Below are 21,030 nucleotides of genomic sequence, written 5' to 3'. Positions count from 1 at the left end.
TTGCCAGAGTGCAGCAAATACAAGTTTTACTTTTTGGAACTTTCTGGAATCTTTTTTTTTCTCCCAAATATTTTCAGTCTACGGTTGGTTGGATCCGTGGATACAGAGGGCCAACTGTATTTGGGCACAGGGAAGGCTTGTCCATATCCACGGATTGTTTTGGTGGTTAGGAAACTTTTGGAAAAAAAGTCAGGATGGAGGTAGGTAAAGAACGAAGTGTAGCAGGTCTCGTACGTTGGAACAGACGACAGGAAGCCAGAAATGACTGGGTGAGCAGCAGCAGTTGTTTTTCAGAGGTCTGGGATGAGTCCCAGCCAGCACTTGTCCTCAGGGTGTTCAGCAGTATAGTGAGGGAAGCAAACAGGTAGATCAGTGATTATACATTGTAAAAAATGTGGCCGTAGAGAAGAGAAGGTGCTAGAAAATTTGTTGATTCTAGAGAAGTGAGAGCAGTAAGAGCCAGCAATCTTAGCAAGGTTGTGGTCCTGAACAAGTGGGCAGAAAGGTTGGCATCATGCAGCAGGAGGCAGACTTAGGGTCAAGACATCCATTGTCCTGTCCCCCTTAAATGAGCATCGCAGAAGGTATCACAAAGATATTTTAGAACAATGTTGGTGAAAGGTTAGCTTTTAGTGTTTATGCTCAGATCTTAAGGGAGAAGTAGGCTAGTATTAAAAGAAACAGTGGTGAATTTAGTGTTTGAAACCCATATAGCAGCTTGTTCTTCAGTACTTCACGTGTTTGCAGGACTGGCGATTGAAAGTCACAGGAGTGAGCCAGGATTGAGGGATATGAGTAAGGGTGGGGGGCACCAAGTAATAAGATTACTCACTCTTGGGTGTCCTAGGTTCAAGATACCTCCTTTGGGTTTGGTTTTGTTTCCTTTTTTTTAATTGATGTGAAACTCACACAATATAAAATGAACCATTTTAATATAATACATTATTATTAACTATACTAATCATGCTGTAAATTAAATCTCTAGAATTTATTCATTTTACACCTGAAAGTTTGTACCCTTTGACCAAAATTAACTATTTTTAAGTGAACAGTTCAACGATTCAGTGGTATTCAGTACATTCACAACATTATGCACCCACAACCTCTATCTAGTTCCAAAATATTTTCATCACTTCTGAAAGAAAACCCCCATACTCCTTAAGCAGATGGTTCAGTTTTCCACTTCCCCCAGCCCCTGGCAACTACCAGTCTGCTTTCTGTCTAAGGATTTACCTATTTTGATTATTTCATATAAATGGAATTATACAGTATGTGACCTTTTGTGCCTGGCTTCTTTCACTTAGCATGTTTTTAGGTTCATCCATATTGTAGTATGTATCATTACTTCTTTCCTTTTTTGGCTGAATAATACTCCAGTGCGTGTATATATCACAATTCGTTTATCCATTTACCTATTGAAGGAAATTTCTGTTGCTTACAATTTTTGGCAGTTTACTAAGTTGCTGTAAACATTAATGTGCAAGTTTTTGTGTTTACATAAATTTCAGTTCATTTGGGTAAATAGCTAGGAACCTGGCTGCTGGATTATATAAGACTATTTTAACTTTGTAAGGAACTGCCAAACTATTTTCCAAAATGGCTGCACGTGGGACTTTCCTGGTGGTCCAGTGGTTAAGACTCCACACTTACATTGCAGGGGACACAGGTTCTACCCCTCGTTGGGGAGCTAAGATCCTTCATGCCACACGGAATGCCCCCCCCCCCAAAAAAAATGGCTGCACGTTAACTTCTCTTTTTTTTATTTTGGTAAAAAAAAAAAAAGTATATGACAAAGTTGCCATTTTAACCATCTTAATTTACTTTCTGTCTCTTTGAATTTGCCTGTTCTAGATATTTCATAAATGGAACCATACAATATTTGTCCTCTGTGTCTGGCATATTTCGCATAGCTTAATGTTCTTAAGGTTCGTCCATGTTGTGGTGCATATCAGAACTTCATTCCTTCTTATGGCTGAATAATATTTCATTGTATGTATATGCCACATTTTGTTTATCCATTCATCTGTTGATGGACACTTGGGTTGTTTCCACCTTTTAGCTGTTTTGAATAGTGCTGCAGTGAACATTGGCATACAGGCATGTGTTTGTGTCTCTCTTTTCAGTTCTTTTGGGTATATACAAGAGTGGAATTGCTGGGTCATATAGTAACTCTGTACATAATCTTTTGAGGAACTGAGGAACCATTTTCCAAAGTGGCTGTACCATCTCACATTCCCACCAGCAATATATGAGGATTCCAGTTTCTCTACATCCTGCCCAACACTTGTAATTTTCCCTTGTTTGATTATAGCTATCCAAGCGGGTAGGTGGTATCTCATTGTGGTTTTGATTTGCATTTCCCTAATGACATTGAGCATCTTTTCATGTGCTTGTTTGCCATTTGTATATCTTTGGAGAAATGTCTGTGAAAGTCCTTTGCTTATTTTTTAATTGGGTTGTTGTCTTTATATTGTTGAGTTGTAAGAGTTCTTTATATATTCTAGATACTAGACTCTGATCAGATATCAGATATGTGATTTACATTGTCTGAGAATTTGGGATTCTTTTTTGCTAGTAACATTTGAACAAGTTAGTTTAGACACATTGTCTTAGTTCCCTGACCAGGGATTGAACCTGGGACCTGGCAATGAAAGCTCTGAGTCCTAACCACTGGACCACTGGAATTCCGAAGACACATTGGTTTATTTATTTTTATTTTTTTGACACATTGGTTTAGATATGAATAAGCCTGTATGCACATTTGAACAGTACTTGAATCCTAGAAACAGAAGAAATTTTGAATGATTTTGAAGTTTGTTTGATGTCTGTATATTTATTTAGTCTTGTATTTTTTCCTGATCTCTTTGAAGCCTGTACAGCTCAGAAGACTCATGAGATCTGGAGAAACCAAGCTTTGAGAGGCAGACCTAGTATGCATAAACTACTGTAAGCCACTTTATTCCTAGACAGAGACATTTACAGTTATGTATTGAATCATGTCTTTGTGTTTTAGTCTGAAGGTCATATTCCAAACACAGAATCACAGGAGCGCTCCCAAGTGATGGACAGCCTATCCTGAAACTTCCGTAGCACTAGGCTTCAGAAAGGGTTTGTCTTATTTCCTCAACACATTGCTCAGTGTATCACCTGCTTCTTTGCATGTCAGCTTTCTGACTTGGGAGCAGGGTTTATGCATTAATGCCAGCTCCTCTCCCACTTGATTCCCAGTACGGGGATGTACATGCTACAGAAGCTTGAGGGAAGGGCAACAACAGAAGCTATTTCCCTCCCTGTGTTTTATCTCCTTGGATTAGAGGGTTCCCTTAGCAGTTTGAGTTTTCTAGAAGGCAGAGATCCTTGGGCTTTTTACAAGATTGATTTTCATATAACTTGAGGATTCCATGAATTATATTTTCACTTGTTTCCTGATTATCTGCTACAGGTAGTGTCTGTTCCCACATGACTGCTCTTCACTCAGCTCCTGGTGGAACTCTCCTTCCTTTGCCTGATCTTCCAAGAGCCAGCTTCTCCACGTTGTCTCAAGTAACAGAGGAAAAGATGCTCATTAGAATTATTTATGTCACCATGAATAGAGCCAAGAGCTAAGTCAGAATTGTCTGTTTAGATTTAACATTTAAAAAAATTTTTAATTAGGTAGATTGGGGAGAAGGTATGAAGAAAAGATTCTTCTTTGAATTTCTCATGCCAAGGACTTTGAGTTTAGATTGTGAGGTATGCTTAATTAGCACAGTGAACAGAATGGAAATAGCATCTAGGCCTGGAACTCGGCTAACATTGGAGTGTCCTTACTTTTACTCCTGCAAGCGCCTTTTAGTTTATTGCCTTTAAGCTTAACCCATTTTCCTTTTAAATACTTCTCTCTAGCATTTTTTTCTGCCTTTTCCTTTTCTTTTCTAACCCCCCTTCTTTTCAGTAGTGCAAAGGTAGAGTATTAGATTATTGTGATTTTACATATCTCTTCTAAGTGATTGACTTTGAGCTCTTCACATGCTGGGAGCGTTAAGTCTTTACATTCTCTATGTCTGGCCCCTAGTTAATTAGTTGTGGCACTAAACTTACAGAACAGGCCATGTTATTTTTAGAAGACGTTCTAGGATAATAAAGATCACTGATTTTGTATTCACCAGGCTTCTTGAATCTGTGGCTTGATTTCTCTCATCTGTTCTGGAGGATTCCCAGCAATTCTCTCCACATACTGCTTTGTCCCCATTCTTTTCTCATTCTGTGACTCCAGTTATATGGGTATGTTAGACCTTCTCACTGTTTCCTTTTGATCACTTATCCCTTCTCCTATATTTTTTATTCTCTTTATTTTTCATTCTGGGTGGTTTCTTTTGACCTGTATTGCATTCAGCCAGTTCTCTCTTTGACTAATCTGCATTTAATTGAAATTAAGAACTCAGTGGATAGGTTTATTGTATTGAAAAATACAATAAAAACTGAAAAGTTTGGGTCCTTTCAAATTTGCTATGTTGTTTTTTATGGATTCCTGCTCCCTGCTAAATTTTTCAAGCTTGGCTTTTATTTCCTAAAACAGGGTGAATATAGTTGTTTCATAATCTCCTTTTCTCTCAGTTCATTTATCTGGAGTCCCTTTGGGTCTTTGACTGTTTATGATGGTTCTTACTCATGGTGTTTTGTCTATTCATGTGTTTGTGTGCTGGATGTAGTATTTGAAACATTATTTATAGAAATAATTAGAGGCCTTCATGTCTTTTTCCAAGGAAGATTTTCATTTGCTTTTTCCAGGTGCCTGAGGGCACTAGCGAACTAGGATTACTTTAATCTGGGTTGAGAGTTTGAGATCTTACCCTGGTGATTTGAAGCTGAGTCCATGAGAAGACTGGTTTACTTCTAGTTCACTCTTACTCCTAGGATGCAGCCCTTTAGGGCCTCAGTCCCCTGGTTTGGGGCTGGGCCGAGGTTACCGAGTGTCTCCCTATGCAGGGCCTAGAAGGGCAGGCATGCCACTGGGCCCCTTGACCACCTCTGGCAAGTCAGCAGTCTTATTACATCTTTGGGTTTCCATTCCTTCTAGGATATTAACTTGGTAATTCCTCACTATCCTGTTAGCTTCTTGTTACTTTTTAAAAGATGTATATATATTTCATTCAGTTTTTTTCCCAAATTATTTTATTGAATGCAGAAAATGAGACCTTATTTTCATGGGCTCATGTTTTTTTTTTTTTTTTTTTGGCGGTACACAGGCCTCTCACTGCTGTGGCCTCTCCCGTTGCGGAGCACAGGCTCCGGACGCGCAGGCTCAGGGGCCATGGCTCACGGGCCCAGCCGCTCCACGGCATGTGGGATCTTCCCGGACCGGGGCACGAACCTGTGTCCCCTGCATCGGCAGGCGGACTCTCAACCACTGAGCCACCAGGGAAGCCCCTCATGTTATTTTAACATTCACCTTGAAACAAGTGACCATAAGGTGAGAGACACCACACTGTAGTCTTGGTTACATCTCAATGTGACACTGAGTACAAGATGGCACACTGGTCAGGAAAATCAAGCAGTGTTGGTCAGAGGATTCTCCAAGAATCAGTATCTAGAGATGGTCTCCAAAGCCAGTTACCCGATTTTTGAATCCCAGCTCTGGCACTTACTAACAGTGTGACCTTAAGCAAATAACTATTCTGTGCCTCTGTTTTCTTGTCTAAAAAATGAAAATATGAATTGTACTTACCTGTGGTCGTGCTGATTAAATTTGTTAATAACTAAAGCTTTTAGAATATTGCCTGACTCATAGTAATCACCAGATAAAGTTTAGTTACTGTTATAACCATCTAGAAAGTTTGGAAATTGCTGATTTTTCAGAAGATGTTTATGTTATGTTTATGTTTATGTTATGACTTTTATTTTCAAAATTAGGGATTCCAAGTGGTGATGCCTTTTCATCAGCCACTTGTTCTCTATGGGCTTATTTCAAAATAACTAAAGTTGGTGTTTGCTAATTCCATGCCAGTGTTCAGGGAAGGAAGAGACACTCCCCTGCTTGTCAGAGACGAACTGCCTCCAAGTGGGTCTTGACAGTCAAGCCCGCTGTCCCTCAGTGGGGAAGGTGGAGATTTGTCTTGTGGCTTGCGGCTCCTGCCTATAGAATAAGAATGCGCTCCGTTGGCATTTTGATTGTGAATTATGAGCACTGATGAAGATTTAAATTTAACCCTGCCGTGATTTTTATGAATGGACTACAGACCCCAGGGTATGGGAGCTTTCTTAATTAGAGAATGACACAGAAATTAACTGTCACAGAGTGGTTTTCTATCCGTCATTTGTTATTTTGTTTTTTAGGGTTTTGTTGTATTTTGTTTGTTTGATTGATTGATAGATAACTTCTCCCAGTTTTTTTCCGTGTTGCTTGTCTTTTGCCTGTTTTGTCATTGGTTCAGACTTTTACCTGGCAAAGTGAGAGATGATGGTAGTACTACTGATAATGATCACTTTAATTTATGTGGTACTTAGCAGTTTACAGATTTATTGTTGAGCATTCCTGTGAGGCAACAAGGTAGGTAACTCCATTTTTGCAAATGAAGAAAGTGGGACTTTCAGGTTAAGTAATTTGCCCAAGTCACAGAACAAGTGTGGCAAAACTAGTATTTAAATATAAGTTTCCTGATTCTAAATGTAGTATTTTTTCCAATGCATCACTCAGGAGAATCTATTGAAAACAGGTTTAATAGGGAAAGCAATTGTACCTTGCAAAAATAAAGTTGTATTTTTGCTCATTTGGGTTACTAAAATAAAATTCTATTTCCAGAAGGTTTTTTAAACATGTTTTTCTTGGTCTCTTTCTTCAAGACATTTGGTTTGACTCCTAGGTGAGAAAGCAAGGCTTGGTGCTCTCACTGTCCCGTAAGGGGAGAAATGGTTGTGTGCTGATTGGGCGGGGGCAGTCAAGGAGGGCTTTATGGTTATTGCTTTGCAAATCTCGCTTTTAAAAAAAATAATAAATTTATTTATTTATTTATTTTTGGCTGCGTTGGGTCTTCGTTACTGCATGCAGGCTTTCTCTCTAGTTGCCACCAGCGGGGGCTACTCTTCATTGCGGTGCGTGGGTTTCTCATTGCTTCGGTTTCTCTTGTTGTGGAGCCGGGCTCTAGGTGCATGGGCTTTAGTAGTTGTAGCACGCTCATTCAGTAGTTGTGGCTCGCGGGTTCTAGAGCGCAGGTTCAGTAGTTGTGGCGCACGGGCTTAGTTGCTCCACTGCATGTGGGATCTTCTTGGACCAAGGCTCGAACCCGTGTCCCCTGTATTGGCAGGCGGATTCTTAACCACTGCACCACCAGGGAAGTCCCGTTTTGCGAATCTCTAGAGAAAGACAGCAAACAGTTGTCAGGAGTAGTTTCTTTTGTCTCTCAGTGCCTGTTACTTGTACACTTGGCACTCTCCTTGTTATGGTTATGGCTTGCCCTTTTTTTTTTTTCCTTTTTGAAATGAAATGAGAACATAAAATACAGTCGAGAGCTAAAGCCATTCACGAAGATCCTACACTACTGAAATGATCTGTCTTTGTATTTCTTTAAAATCCTCCAACCCCAGATCAATTTGCTGATTCTTGAGGCTCTTCTTGGAGACTTAAAGTTGACTCTTTCTCTTTAGTTTGGAGTTGGAGTTTAGAAGTTTGTTACATGTTTGAAACAATTCTTCCAGCTATTTATAGGTGTGGAATTTTTGTGGGTTTTTTTGTTTTGTTTTTTGTTTCTCTCTTTTTAAGTGGGAAGCTCAGTAATCTTTAGAAGGACACTTAGCTTATACATGCATTTAACAGGAACCAAAACGTTGTCCCTCAGTATTTCCAGGTTGTGGTGAGTTTGAGGCAATGGTGCAAGTTGTAGAGTGTGTCCACTTGGCTCACCTCAGCTCCTCCTAACTCCTGTGCGCTTTCACAGGACTCAGTCATCCAGACAGTATTCCTCCCACGCCTGCATCCCCAGCCATGCGGAGAGGACCCCATAAACTGTAAAAAGGTCCATTCGCTTTTATCTGGAGTGAACTACACCCATAGAGCTCAGTTCTGCCTTTGCTTCATTTGGCAGGTTGACCAGTGGTCTTGGTGTACCTCCAGTAAGATCAAGTCTTAATGCTTCAGTTGACTGCATTTCTCATCGCTTTACCCAGGAAGCTAAGGACATGTTAAAATCTGTTCATCCCATCCTGTATTTCCTTTCTAAGATTGCTGGGGCAGTGCTCTTGGTCTCAACTTCTGCTCATAAATTCAGATGTGGTCAGATGGTGCTAAAAGAGCTTTTTGCATTTTAAGTGTGTCTGATTGACTAGCTCTCGTCTCTCCGTGTTTATGTGTATGTATAGTATCTTAATATTTTTACATTTCTTTGTGCTAAACTTAAAAAATACTTTTTTGTAAAGGTCAGAGCCTTTGGAAAAAGGTAACCAATTTTCAAAACTATTTAAGATGTCTAAAAAAAAAGTTTTGATTTACACTATTTACATTTTTAAATAAGTTACATGGTTTTTGTTCATCAGAAGTGGCGATCTATAATGTTCAGCTTTTGTGGAAGAGGTGCAGAGAGGTGAGGCTGAAAGCGGGCAGTGAGGGAGGGATCCTAGAAACTCGTTCTCAGGATTAACTTCCCTCACAGATGAAAGCTTTTGGTCTCCATCTGTTATCTTTGCTTTTGTCAGAAGGAGAATTTACATTGTCAACTTAATTCACCCAGCCTTTGAATGCTTGCTACATGTATGGCAGTAGGAGAGCCAAAGCACTAGCTGTTGGGGAAATAGAGGGTTTAATTACTCTCAGGTAATGTTGGTAAACTCCTCGAGGGAGGAGTTAGGGGGAAAGCAGAATTTGCACTAGGCCTTAAAGGTGAGTGGCATGTCAGCAAAGCTAACATTATTCAGGCAGAGGAACCAGCCAGAACAAAGGAAGGATGCTGAGGTGTATGTGGGGGCACTGGGGAAAGCACAGAACAGGAATAAGGACAGGAGAGGTTAAGGGCACATTCTTTTTAGACCTGGGTTTAAATCCCAGCATCTCTTCTTCACTGACTAGCTAACTAACCTTGTGAGAGTTACTTCAACTTTCTGAGCCTCAGTCTGTCCATCTGCAGAATGGCTAATAACTACATCATAGACTTGTTAACATTAAATGAGACTATAATATATTGCCTAGCACATAGTGTAAGGACTCAGTAAAAGTAGCTGCAGTCATTAAATTTCTTTGCTTTTTAAATTTTATTTGTTTTAAAGTTAACATGTTCATTAAACCAGTTCCTGGAAGGTGACTGTCCCCTGCAGTCTCACTCCAAAGACAGCTGTTGTCAACAGTTTGATGAATGTCTCCTTTTTTTTTTTTTTTTTTTTTGCGGTACGCGGGCCTCTCACTGTTGTGGCCTCTCCCGTTGTGGAACACAGGCTCCGGACGCGCAGGCTCAGCGGCCATGGCTCACGGGCCCAGCCGCTCCGCATGTGGGATCTTCCCAGACCGGGGCACAAACCCGTATCCCCTGCATCGGCAGGCGGACTCTCAACCACTGCGCCACCAGGGAAGCCCTGAATGTCTCCTTTTTAATTTCATGTCTATACATCTTTTTTCTTTATACTTGTTTTGACTGCCATTGTTCCAGCTTTAGAGTGTTCGGGAGGCAGGGAAGAGGAGCGCTGTATGGCGTTCCTAGAAGACAAGACTGAGTTGTCTGTGTGTTGTACTAATGATTAGGAGCCAGGGAAGGTTCTAGAGGTCAGGGAGTGACATGATCAGATCTGTTTTAGTAATAATGCTGAAATGTATTTAAATTGGGTTGTAGTGGGGAAGCAAGTCTTTGCTCGGCTGTTAGAATGCCAGGCAGATGTCAGAGAGGTTTGTTACATGCTTTCAACCATGTAGCCCTAGTTGGGGAAATGAGGCACTCAGCTGAGGTAGGGAAGTGAGGACCAGGCAGGGACCAGGCACTGGATAGTGGTGTGTGGACAAGAAATGCTGTAGCTCTTCAGGGAAGGCAGGATCACTGAGTGTTTCCTGAAGGCTTCAGTGAGGAGGTCAGATGTGAGCCAGGCCTTGAAGAATGACACAGATTTGGGAGACATTTTTGGGAGGGGCAAAGCACAAGTCAAGAGGTAGGAGTACAGGTATTGACACTTGGTCTAGATGGAATGGTGGACTTGAGTTGGCCAGCAGTGAGCAGTGTGGTTGGAAAGGAGAACTGCCCGGGCCCTCGTCAGATCTGCTACATGCTCTGCCTTGTGGCACTGACCTCACTGTTTGCAGTTTTCTCCGTTCCAGAGTGTAAGCTTTTTCAAAAGGGTGGAATAGTTTTAGTCATCCCTGTATTCCCAGGCCTGGTAAAGAGCCCAGCACATGGTAGGTGCTATTAAAAAAAAATAAAATTGAACGACTGAATATTTGCTGTTTATGGAAATTATAGACTGGATATCCTGTTGTCCCCTCAAAGTCAGGGTCTAAAGATCCTAATCTCGTTTCTCTCTCCTCCCCCTTTCATCCTGCCCTCAGCTGTGAGGCCTTAAACAGGTCACCCTCCCCTGTGCTTCCACAGCACTGTGTGCTTACCTCTCCATCCCATAATCATTTGTGTACACCTGTTTTGAATCACACTGCACAACCCTCACCAGCACATCTGGAGTCCAGCGTGTCACACTCCCTCAGCTCCGGGGATCCCACATTGCCTTTCTTCCTCAGTAGCTGTTTCTTCTCTTCACTCTCCTTTTCTGGCTTCTTTTCCTCTTTCCCAGCCTCTAAATGTTGGAGTGATTAAGGGATCAATCCTACACATAATCCCTAGACCAGTGGCTTTAAACCTTTTTTTGACCAAACTACACACCAACCTGGTATACACACACTACATTCACTTATGCACCTAGACACTCACGCCTGAAGCAGAAGTTTCATAAGAAAGTTCTCATACTTCATCTTACTCTGAGCCATGGACTGTTATTTTCCATTCTGTTCTATTTCATTTTTTTAAGTACCGTTCATGACCCACTAAATTGATTTCACAACCTTCAGTTTGAAAAACTGCTGTGGGTGATCTCATCCACTCCTTTGGCTTTAAATACTATCTCTGTGCTGATGACCTTCCCATTTATATCTCCATCCCCACCATTCCCCTGAGATCCAGACATGCCAGCTGTCTACCTGACATCTCCACTTGGACGTCACTAGAAATCTCAAAGTTAACATGTCCAGCAAAGCACTCTTGGTTTCCTTCAGTCTCTCCCCCTCCCTGCCTTGTCCCTCTCCATAAATGGTGCAGTGGTCACAGTTGCTCAGTAAGGGACGGTGCTGGAGTATAAGCTCCCTGGACCTGGCGCTGCCGCCTGATGAGCTTTGAGGCCTTGGGCAGTTGCTGAACCTCTCTCTGCCTCACTGTCTTCATTTTAATAAAGTGGGGTTTTCAACTATACCTTCCTCCTGGGACTGTTGTGCAGACCGAATGGACTTTAACCTGTAAAGGACATAGAGCAGTGACTGGCACATGGCTGCTGCTATTTGTCATCATTGTTGGGTCCCTCACATCCAGTTCTGATCCATTAGCAATTTCCATCAGCTCTGACTTCAAAATATATCCTCTCTTTGACCACATATCACCACCTCCAGCAACACCACATCCATCTCTGCGGCCAATATCTCTTACCCAGGCGACCAAAATAGCTTCTTAACTAACTCCCCGCTTCTGCCCTTGCGCCTCCCAAAGTCTGTTTTTCACAAAACAGCCAGAGTTGCCATTTGAGAATTGAAACCAGAGTATGTTGCTCTCTAGCTCAAACCCTCCAAAGCCTTCTAATAAAATCCAACATCCTTATGTGGCTTAAAAGGCCTTTCATCTGTACTTCTCAGACTTTCGCATGTATGTGACTCACTGTTGAGTGTGTTAACATGCAGATTCTGATTCTGTGGGTTCACAAGGCCTGAGACTCTACATCTCCAGCAAGAACCCAGACGGCAGTGCTGCTGGTCTGCAGACCCCATGATAACAAGGCCTGTGTGCTCAGGGTCCTTTCCTCTGGCTGCGCCTCCCTCTGTTCTCCCTGCACTTGGCCGTGTCGGCCACTTTGTTGATCCTTTCACCAAGCCCTTTCCTGCCTCACCTCTGTGCTCCTTTCCACAGGTCTCTGCACAGCCTATCCCCTCACCTCCTTCCAGTCACACGTCACCTCCTCAAGGAGGCTTGTCTTCCTGTGTAAACCATCCTGTTTAAATCCCACCCTTTTCCCTACACCCTTCTCTCTGTCCCCTTAGCCTCCCTTACTTCTCCCTAAGCATTTCTTAGTTCCTGGCATGTATTTATTTGTAATTGTTTTGTCTTTATTTGCTGTTTTCATGGAAAGTTGGGACTTGAGACTTGTTCATAGCTGTATCTCCAGAACCTAGAATCAGTGCCTGGAACGTGATAATTTGCTCAAATGTGTATTGAAAGATGAATATACATATGTGTAAATGTTTCTCCTGTTAGACATGGGCCCCTTGAGGGAAGGCACCTTCCTTCCTCCTTTTTGCACGTTAGGTGTTTAGCCTGAATCCTCATTCTGGTCCTCTCATACCCCTCCTCACCCTCATAGCATCAGTTTTCAGTGTTTGTTAGCTACTGTTTGCCAGACCGTTCTGGGGGCTTTCAATAACCTTTTTTGTCTCATAACCAAACTTTTTTTATATAAGTAACACATGACTTTAGTCTTACTAAAAAAAAAAAAAAAATCAAACAAGTAAAAAGTTATTCCTCCCCTAGTTAATGTTTTGGTATGTATCCTTTTCAGCCATTTTCTAGACTTATTATTTTGAAATTTATCAGTAATAAAGGAAAAGATGGGACTTGCTTCCAGTATCAGGAGAAATCTTCTTAGTGGAATAGTGCACTGTATCTTTCACCTTATCAAGGGCAAACTCCAGGGCAGTTCTGTTCTGCAGTTGAAGAAACTGAAGCTTAAGAAGTGAGTAATGTGCTCAAGATCTCACTAACGGTATGATGCAAAACCCAGTTCAGAATCTGACTGTGTCCGGGTTCAGAGTCCATGCATGCCCTTTCTGCTACATCATGCTGCCAGGAGCTGTGGGGACAGAGACAGGAGTGGTTGGCTCACTGGAAGGAGGCTCCCGAGGAAGGGGTGTTTGAGCAGGTCTTCACGGAAGCGTCTGAGTTAAGCAGATGGTAGAAGTGGACAGAGAACTAGCATTCTAGACATGGTAACAGCTTGGGCAAAGACCTGAGGTCTGAAGCACCTTTGGGGTATGGAGAGAAGTTCGGTGTCACTGGAGTAGGAGATGTGAAATGAGGTCATGAAATGTGGAGCTGGAAATGCTGTTGGTGTCAGAAGCTGAAGAATCTTAAATTCCATGCTGTGAACTCTGTGGTGTTTCCTCAGACTGGTTAAGTGGGAAACCAGAATTTCGCTTATTTGCAAAATGTGTCAAACATACAGAAAAGCACAGAGTCTAATGACACCTGTGTACCCATCACCCAGATTGAACAGATGTCACAGTTGGATCCTCCTGAGTACCTCCCTCCCTCCACTTAGAACCATATTCCCAAACACCAGGCCTTTTTCATATGTATCATTTCTAAAATTTATCCATGTTCATACCTACAGAGCTAGAGAACTAGTTTGGAATTTTTCCATTGTTAATTCATCTAATATAGTAAAAAGAATAAAAGCTTGATCCTACAAAATCACAAGTACCCCCTCAGGCTGGTTTGACGTGTCTCCATTCGGCTGAAAGTATATCCTGGCTTTCTGGCACGGTTGAAGTTATTATAGGCTTATACCTTGTACTTTGCCCCTTGGAGGATCAGCCATTTTTCTAAGAAGCCTGGGTTCCATTTAGTGAGGAATGGCATTTATAAACTCAAAACTGAATGTCAGCTTGGTTCCCTAGGATTATTAGCGTTTTCTTCTAAAATTACAATGCCTGTGTGTGTGTGTAATGTTTAGCTTTCTAATTCACCTGGAGTTTATTTTTATGGTTATCATGAGATGGGATCTAACACAATTATTTTTCTTGCTGAAAAATTCCAGAAATGTAGCATGTTATCCCAATACCCTTTAATTTATTTTAATTATAATTTAGAAAAAGTTATGATACACGGTAGGACAAATATCTTCTGACTTTTCAGTTTCCCAAATTTTCTTGACTAGCTTCACATGTTTTCTTTAATTGAGCTTTAGAATTCATTTATCAAAGCCTCACAGAGACAGTGGAGAGTCCTCTGGTTGAGGGGGTGATGGTGAGGAGACTTGAAGAATGAGGCTTCAGAGCTTGGGAGATTAGTTATGTTGAGCAAAATAAGTAAATTGATTAAGCAAGTATGTAAGTATATATTGAGGAAAATGGGAGCCAGGTGTCTTAACTGTCTGAGGAGGGAATTACAAACATGGAAAGATGGAAGGTTGGAAAGATCCTTGAGGGTGTTGGGTTGGAATTGGAGGTGTCAGGATGAACGCGTGGTTCTTAAACGTATATACAACTGTAGATATAGAAGTACTTACAGGTGTGGGTGTTCGTGTACGTGCATAATATTTTCTAGCTAGAAACAGTGACATCCCAATAGCAATGAACAATCCTAGCACCCAGATCCTTGTTTCTAAATATTATCCTCCTCTAAAATGAATCAAGTGTCCTTGGGGAAATGGCTAGTTTCAGGGGTGGGGGTGGGGAAAGTAAATGATGAGCCTGAAACATCTTGTGCCAGGAAGTAAGGGAATGTTCAAGGAAAGGAACATGTCAAAAGGATACAGGAGCCAGTTTGAAGAGGTCTCCATTCGCCAAATGTGGATAGTTTGAGAATCAAATAGATGAATGAATACATGGGTGAGGAGGGAAAGTTCTGCCTGCTAATGATGGATAGAGGATCACCATTTGGCAACCATCCTAGAGGTGGTTGATTCACATGGAAGTCATCAATGAGTGGATGTTTTGACAAAGAACAAGATGTTGGCATAATCTCAGGATTCTCGCATGAGATACTCAACCGGTTATAGAGGTAAAGTGGTAACTTTACAGTGGAGAAACCTGGCAGAGGTGGGCTTGACCAGGTGAATGGGATTGACATCACCACCAGTGGGGGGATGGCTTGCCATCCATCCCTGATGTGATACACTGAAAACAGCACAGCATCACGTCTCTGATACTGCTGCCAGGATAGCAGGACCCAAGCCTGGACATGCAGGTTGAGGACCATCGTACAGAATGAAAGGGCTATGCTCTGTTAAGGACTTGGAAGTCAGGAAAACACTGGGGAACTATTTCAGATTGGCAAGACACTGGTGAGACATGACAACTTGTATTCCTGGATGGGATCCTGGGCCAGAAAGGAAAAAGAAACGTTGTTGGGACAGTTAACAAAATTTGAATGGACTCCGTGGATTGGATTGGTGGTGTAGTATGAATGTTGATTTCCTGGTGTGGAGGGTTTTATGCTGGTTATGCAGATGAATGTTCCTTTTTTTGGAAATGTACACTGGACTATTTAGGGGTGATGGGGCTTCATGTCTTCAGCCTACTCTCAAAGAGGTCAGGAAGAAGCTAATAGGTATTTATACAGGGTGTATATAGTCATCCCTCAGTATCTGCAGGGGAGTGTTCCAGGACCCCCTCAGACACCAAAATCTGTGGATGCTCAAGTCCCTTATATAAAATGGCATAGTATTTGCATATAAACTATGTACATCCTTCCATACATCATCTCTAGATTACTTACAATGCCTAATACAATAAATGCTACATTACATACATGTAGTTATAAACTCAGTGTGAGTACTGTATATTATAAATAGTTGCTGGGCAAGCAGCAGATTCAAGTTGTGCTTTTTGTAACTTTCTGGAATTTTCCCCCCTAATATATATTTGATCTGTGGTTGGTTGAATCTACAGATGCAGAGCCCATAGATAACAGAGGGTTGACTGTATAGGTAATGAATATGTATAGGTAGTGGAGCAAAGGATATGAAATATTAACTAAAAAATAAAATGATATTATCAGTTGGGGAATCTTGTTGCTTTCCTGTACATGTGAAATTATTTCAAAATAAATTATTTTTTAAGGGGCTTCCCTGGTGGCGCAGTGGTTGAGAGTCTGCCTGCCAATGCAGGCGACGCGGATTCGTGCCCCGCTCCGGGAAGATCCCATATGCCGCGGAGTGGCTGGGCCCATGAGCCATGGCCGCTGAGCCTGCGTGTCCGGAGCCTGTGCTCCACAACGGGAGAGGCCACAACAGTGAGAGGCCCGCGTACCACAAAAAAAAAAAAAAAAAAATTATTTTTTAAGACCCTACTGAGATTTTGACCAGAATGTTATTAGTTTTATAAACTGATCTGTGGAGACTTGACCTCTTTATGATACTGTGTCTTTTCATCTAGATAAGTTATGTGTTTCCCTGGTGGGTTGGTTTATTTTGTTTTGTTTTTGAGCTCTTCTTTGGAGTCCTTTGGTAAAGTTTATTTCGACATGTAGCTTTTGCCTACTTCTACTTTGGATTGGTCCTCTGGTATCTTTTTAATTTTGTTGCTGTTATAAAATGAAGCCATTTTTGCCTATAAATGACAACACTGATTGCTTTCTGTGATCCTTTTTGCCTGTGAAGGTTTAGAAATTATGTACTCATACAACCTTTAAGTGAGAAAAAAAATAACATCTCAGAAGCCCTCAGGCTCAACAGTTAGGAAAAACCCACAGGGAGCCCCAGCTAGCTCCAGAGATACCACCAGCTCTACCCCTTTTCCAAAACTATTGGCCATCCTGCCCACAGTTGAGGTCATCTAGATTGATCTTGTGAATATGAGACAGGCAGCTATCTAATGGGAATGGGGTTGAGCCTCTTTGGCCTGTCCAGGAGAAGTTTATGGCATTTCCATGCAGTTACAGAAACATGTGGTGATAGGATGCTGTGGTCTCTTAGCTATTTGAGATTATGTCTAAAAATAGGGCTGCCCACTCTGGGGTGGAATTCAGCTGTTTTTAGGTCTAATTCTGAAAAATAGCTCAGAGAGCCGGTATTTTCTGTGTACACACTCACTTGGGCACCACAGTGTATGTGTGGTGTTGGTGCCAGGTTTTCTAGAGCGAGGATTCCTGCTTGACATTGCCTTTCTCCCCCACCTGCCCCTGGGCTTGTAGGGTCTCCTCTGCCTTCCTTTTTCCCTTCTCAGTCAGGGAAGTGCTTTGCTGTCAGCAGAACAAAGATATTTTTGAGATAGTGTGAGAGGTATATTTTTTAAATAAGGTTAATGAAATTTTAAGTGATTATTTTCTATGCAGGTATTAATGTCTATAGAAATGAAAATGCATCCACAATCCTGCCACCCTGAATAATAGAAGGGTTTTCATTTTTCCGTACTGTTTGGCCCTGGACTAAATGACTTCCAGATAGTTGTAACCATAGCACAGATATGGTTACTTTTCTTCATCTTAGTATGTAAAATAAGCATTTCCTATGGTGCTAGAATCTTCACAGTTGTTTTCAATGACTATGTACTATTTCATTGAGTGAAAATACCATAATGTGTTTAATCATTTTCAAATGCTAAAAAGTTAGATTCTTAACCATCTTTTCTGCTTATAGATATCACTGGAGTGAATATGTTGGTACCTTGGTTTTTGCTTGATTGTTTTGAGATTTCCTTAGGATAGAAATCTAGTAAATATTGATAGAATCACTGGGTCAAAAGATGTTAATATTTATATTACCAAATTGCTTTTCCAAAGGGTTGTAATAATTTATGCTGCTTTTGCTATTGTTTGTACCAGCTTCACCCCAACCTCACCAGGTGTCATATCATCTCTGCTTTTTTTCTTTTTTTAATTTAATAGCTATAAATTTGTGCTCCCACTTTTTGCCAGCATGTATTTGATCGTGGTTGAAGGTGGATGTTTTTTATAGCTTGCATGGTTAATACAAAACAGGTTTTGACCCTGGCAAACTTCTTACATCTGTAGCACTCTGGTGGGTGTCTTTTCCTCTAGACGACTGACTTGCAAATTCTGAGTTGGTTCCTTAAACTGCTTTCTGGGCTCCCAAGCCAGGGACAGGCCAGTACCATCAGCACATGATCTTACTCTTAAGGCCTAATTGTACTGAGACACCTGTCAGCCACCAAGAAAGGTCTAGGCTCTGTTCATCTGCAAATATGATATAGAATATGAAATATCAAATCAAAACCTTGAGCAAATCTTTTTGCCTGATCTACTTAGGAAGATTCCATGTTTGCACATACATAGAGCAAACAACATAGAACTATCCAGGTATAGAAAGTCAACTCAACTCTGGAAAATTTCAAGATTTCCTTCTAAAATAACTCCCAATCTGTCAAAGTCTTGCTGCTGTTTCACGGAAGGCTTCTGTCAGAAGTACAGTTTGGGTTCTGGGGTGGGCATTCCATATCCCATCTGTCTGTTTAGTATGAATGTTTTGCTTGTTTAACTTCTCTGAGCCTCACTTTACAAAAAGGAGCACTAATACTTGTTAGAGCCTGGTGAGGATTAAATACATTAATATTTACTTAAAGCGCCAGGTACAGTGTGTGGCTTGTGTTAGAGATGCAGGAAATAGGTGATAGCTACAGTTGTTGTCTAAGTGTTAGGATTTTTTTTTTTTTTTTTTCCTGGCTGTGCTGCTAGGCATGTGGGATCTTTGTTCCCTGACCAGGAATCAAACCTGTGCCCCCTGCAGTGGAAGCGTGGAGTCTTAACCACTGGACCACCAGGGAAGACCCAAAGTGTTAGGAATATTTAAAACCTGGATTTAAGTGCTCCTTGCTCAATTTGTGATACAGTGGAAGAAGAGAAAGTGGGTTTTAGAACCAAAAGAATTTGAGTTATAGGATATCAGCTTCAGTTTATCCTAGAAGAGTGACTTTTGGCAAATTACATAATTTATCTGTTTTTTTTCTCACCTATAAGTTGAAATATATGTAAAACTACCCAGTGCCTGACACACAGAATAAATGGTAGCTATTATCATCAATAGTGCATACCTTTAGATAGCGGTTAAAGGCAAATGCACTTCACTAGGTTTGTTTTTACTAACAGAGAAAAGCCAACAAATGACCTGCTTTAAGGAAGACTTGTGGAAAAGGTCAAATTTCAGGAGCTCTTAAGATTCTGGGAACCATATGACCTGACTCAATAGGAAGGAATTTGTGGACCTAGGGATGTTTCAGAGATGGCTTCAAGGTGAGGGCAGGACGATGGCCCAGAGCAGACGGAGCAGGTTTGATTGAGAGGGTGGAGATGAGCAGAAATTGCGTTGGGAAAATGCCAGAGGGCTTCAAGGCATGTGGGGAGGCAGTGCTGTCAAAACAGCAGCTGAAGAAAAGCTGTTCCAGGTGATCGGTTCTGGGAAAGAGACCTTCTAGAGATGTTATTCTAGTCCAAGAAAGATGAGAATGGCAGTGACAAGGCTGGAGAGGTAAAGGGCAAATCCAAGAGGTGGAAAAGTCACAGGATTAGGTAACACCATAAATACGAAGAGTTCAAGGAAGAGATGAGTTTGAGGTTGTTCTAAAGCATCTTGCCTAGGGATATCTAAGAGGTGATTGTGGTTCTCCTTGGGGATAGGAAGTTGGGTCAATTGAGGAAAGAACATTTTTGTCCTTGAGAATGAGTCGGTGACTGCCTAAAAATGTATTTTGTCATCTTTATGGAAATTAATCCAGCCACAAGTGACACTGCCTAGAGTCTTTACACGCAAAAGTGACTGTTCTGTCTCCCCACCACCACCAAAAGAGGGCTGGAGGCCTTGTCATTAAAACCATTACCATATGGTTAGTAAGTCCTGCACACCTGACCCACCCCATCCCTGGCGGTCAGAATCCCAACCACTTTTGAATCCTGGGCATTTCTTTCTTCCTTGCAGCTTGGCTGTGCATTTTATCTGACATTTAGAGGTGTTTTGTTATGGGAGGATTTTTAGACCCTCTGGTATGTTGCATGAAATAGAAGTCTCTCCCTCCCCAAGTGATAATATTCTACTCTGAAATCCTAGGAGTGAGAGAAGAACGATATTAGAGTCCTGGCGGGAAACAGATGGCACACTCAAACTGGGTAATTTAAGGAGCATTTAATTGTTTCATTCAGGCAAAGGGAAGCTTTCTATTCCAGGTGTGAAGAGTTTTGATAGAGGAATTAAGGATTTACCCAACTGTTGGAAGAACTGGGATTGGGAAGGTCAGGGAAGCTGCTACCGAGCATCTCACACTGAAACACCACAGTGAGTGGTTCTCGTGAGCTCATGGGGAAGCCGCTTATGAATCCATGTCTGCTGCAGCCACCTCCAGGAGTATTACCCTCTCCTTTTCTTCTGCCTTTCAAATCTTTCTTGTGCTCCTCTTTGTAAACTCTAACCCAGATTATGCTGGAAAAAGGGTTCTGAAAAGGTAGCTCCCAGGTTCTGATCTGCAGAGGAGAACTTAGAAAGAGGGTGGTCACAATGCTGCTGAGTTGTCCACAGTGCAGAACTGGGACTATTTACAAAGGGCGAGCAGGGACTGGGGACAGACACCAGTGTCCTGGGCTAGCAGTAGCAGGAGGTGTTAGTATCCCTGGGCCTGGAAGGCAAGAGGAGGAAGCTGTTCCTCGAGCCTGGAGAAGGCGGCTGCTGAGGTTGCCCACCCGGGGCTTGGCCATTGGTGGGTCATCTCAGCCAGCCTCAGCCACTGCAGGGTGGGAGCCAGGAGGGTAAATTCCTCCTCCTCACCCTCTTCCTGCCTCTTCCAGTCAACTGGACCAGAAGCCAGAGGGGCAGTGGAGCCTCTTGACCGTCCCTATGGTGCTCCCTCCCAGAGACAGTAGGATGGAGGTGGGTGAGGAGTAAGGTTGGAGGGAAAGCAGAATAATCCACCAGACAAGGACCATAACTAGAAGTACTTGTGTTGTTAACATCTTGAAGATTAAAGCATTTTTTCAAGGTAAGGGAGGACAGTAAGCAGAAAATCAAAGGTTAAACCTGAAATAAAAGAGGAAGCAGGTACTTGAAAAGATCTCTCAAGGAAACTGTCTTGAATACAGTTTGGAAAACTTTGTGGAGAAGAGAACGGTT

General features: G+C 41.8%; 1 protein-coding gene across 1 annotated transcript in view; it reads left to right on the top strand.

Annotated features, from left to right (window-relative positions):
- Window positions 1–5,435: 5,435 nt before the first annotated feature.
- The window catches only part of TCF20 (transcription factor 20), a 68,298-nt gene continuing 52,703 nt past the window's right edge, over window positions 5,436–21,030 (top strand). The window contains exon 1 of the mRNA XM_079714491.1: window positions 5,436–5,452. The gene's annotated coding sequence lies outside the window, so the exon portion shown is untranslated. The remainder of the gene's footprint in view (window positions 5,453–21,030) is intronic.

Source organism: Hyperoodon ampullatus (genome assembly GCF_949752795.1).
Source record: "Hyperoodon ampullatus genome assembly, chromosome: 11".
NCBI lineage: Eukaryota > Metazoa > Chordata > Mammalia > Artiodactyla > Ziphiidae > Hyperoodon > Hyperoodon ampullatus.
The sequence above is the reverse complement of the archived record's forward strand: the minus strand, read 5'-3'. Positions and strand labels throughout refer to the sequence as shown.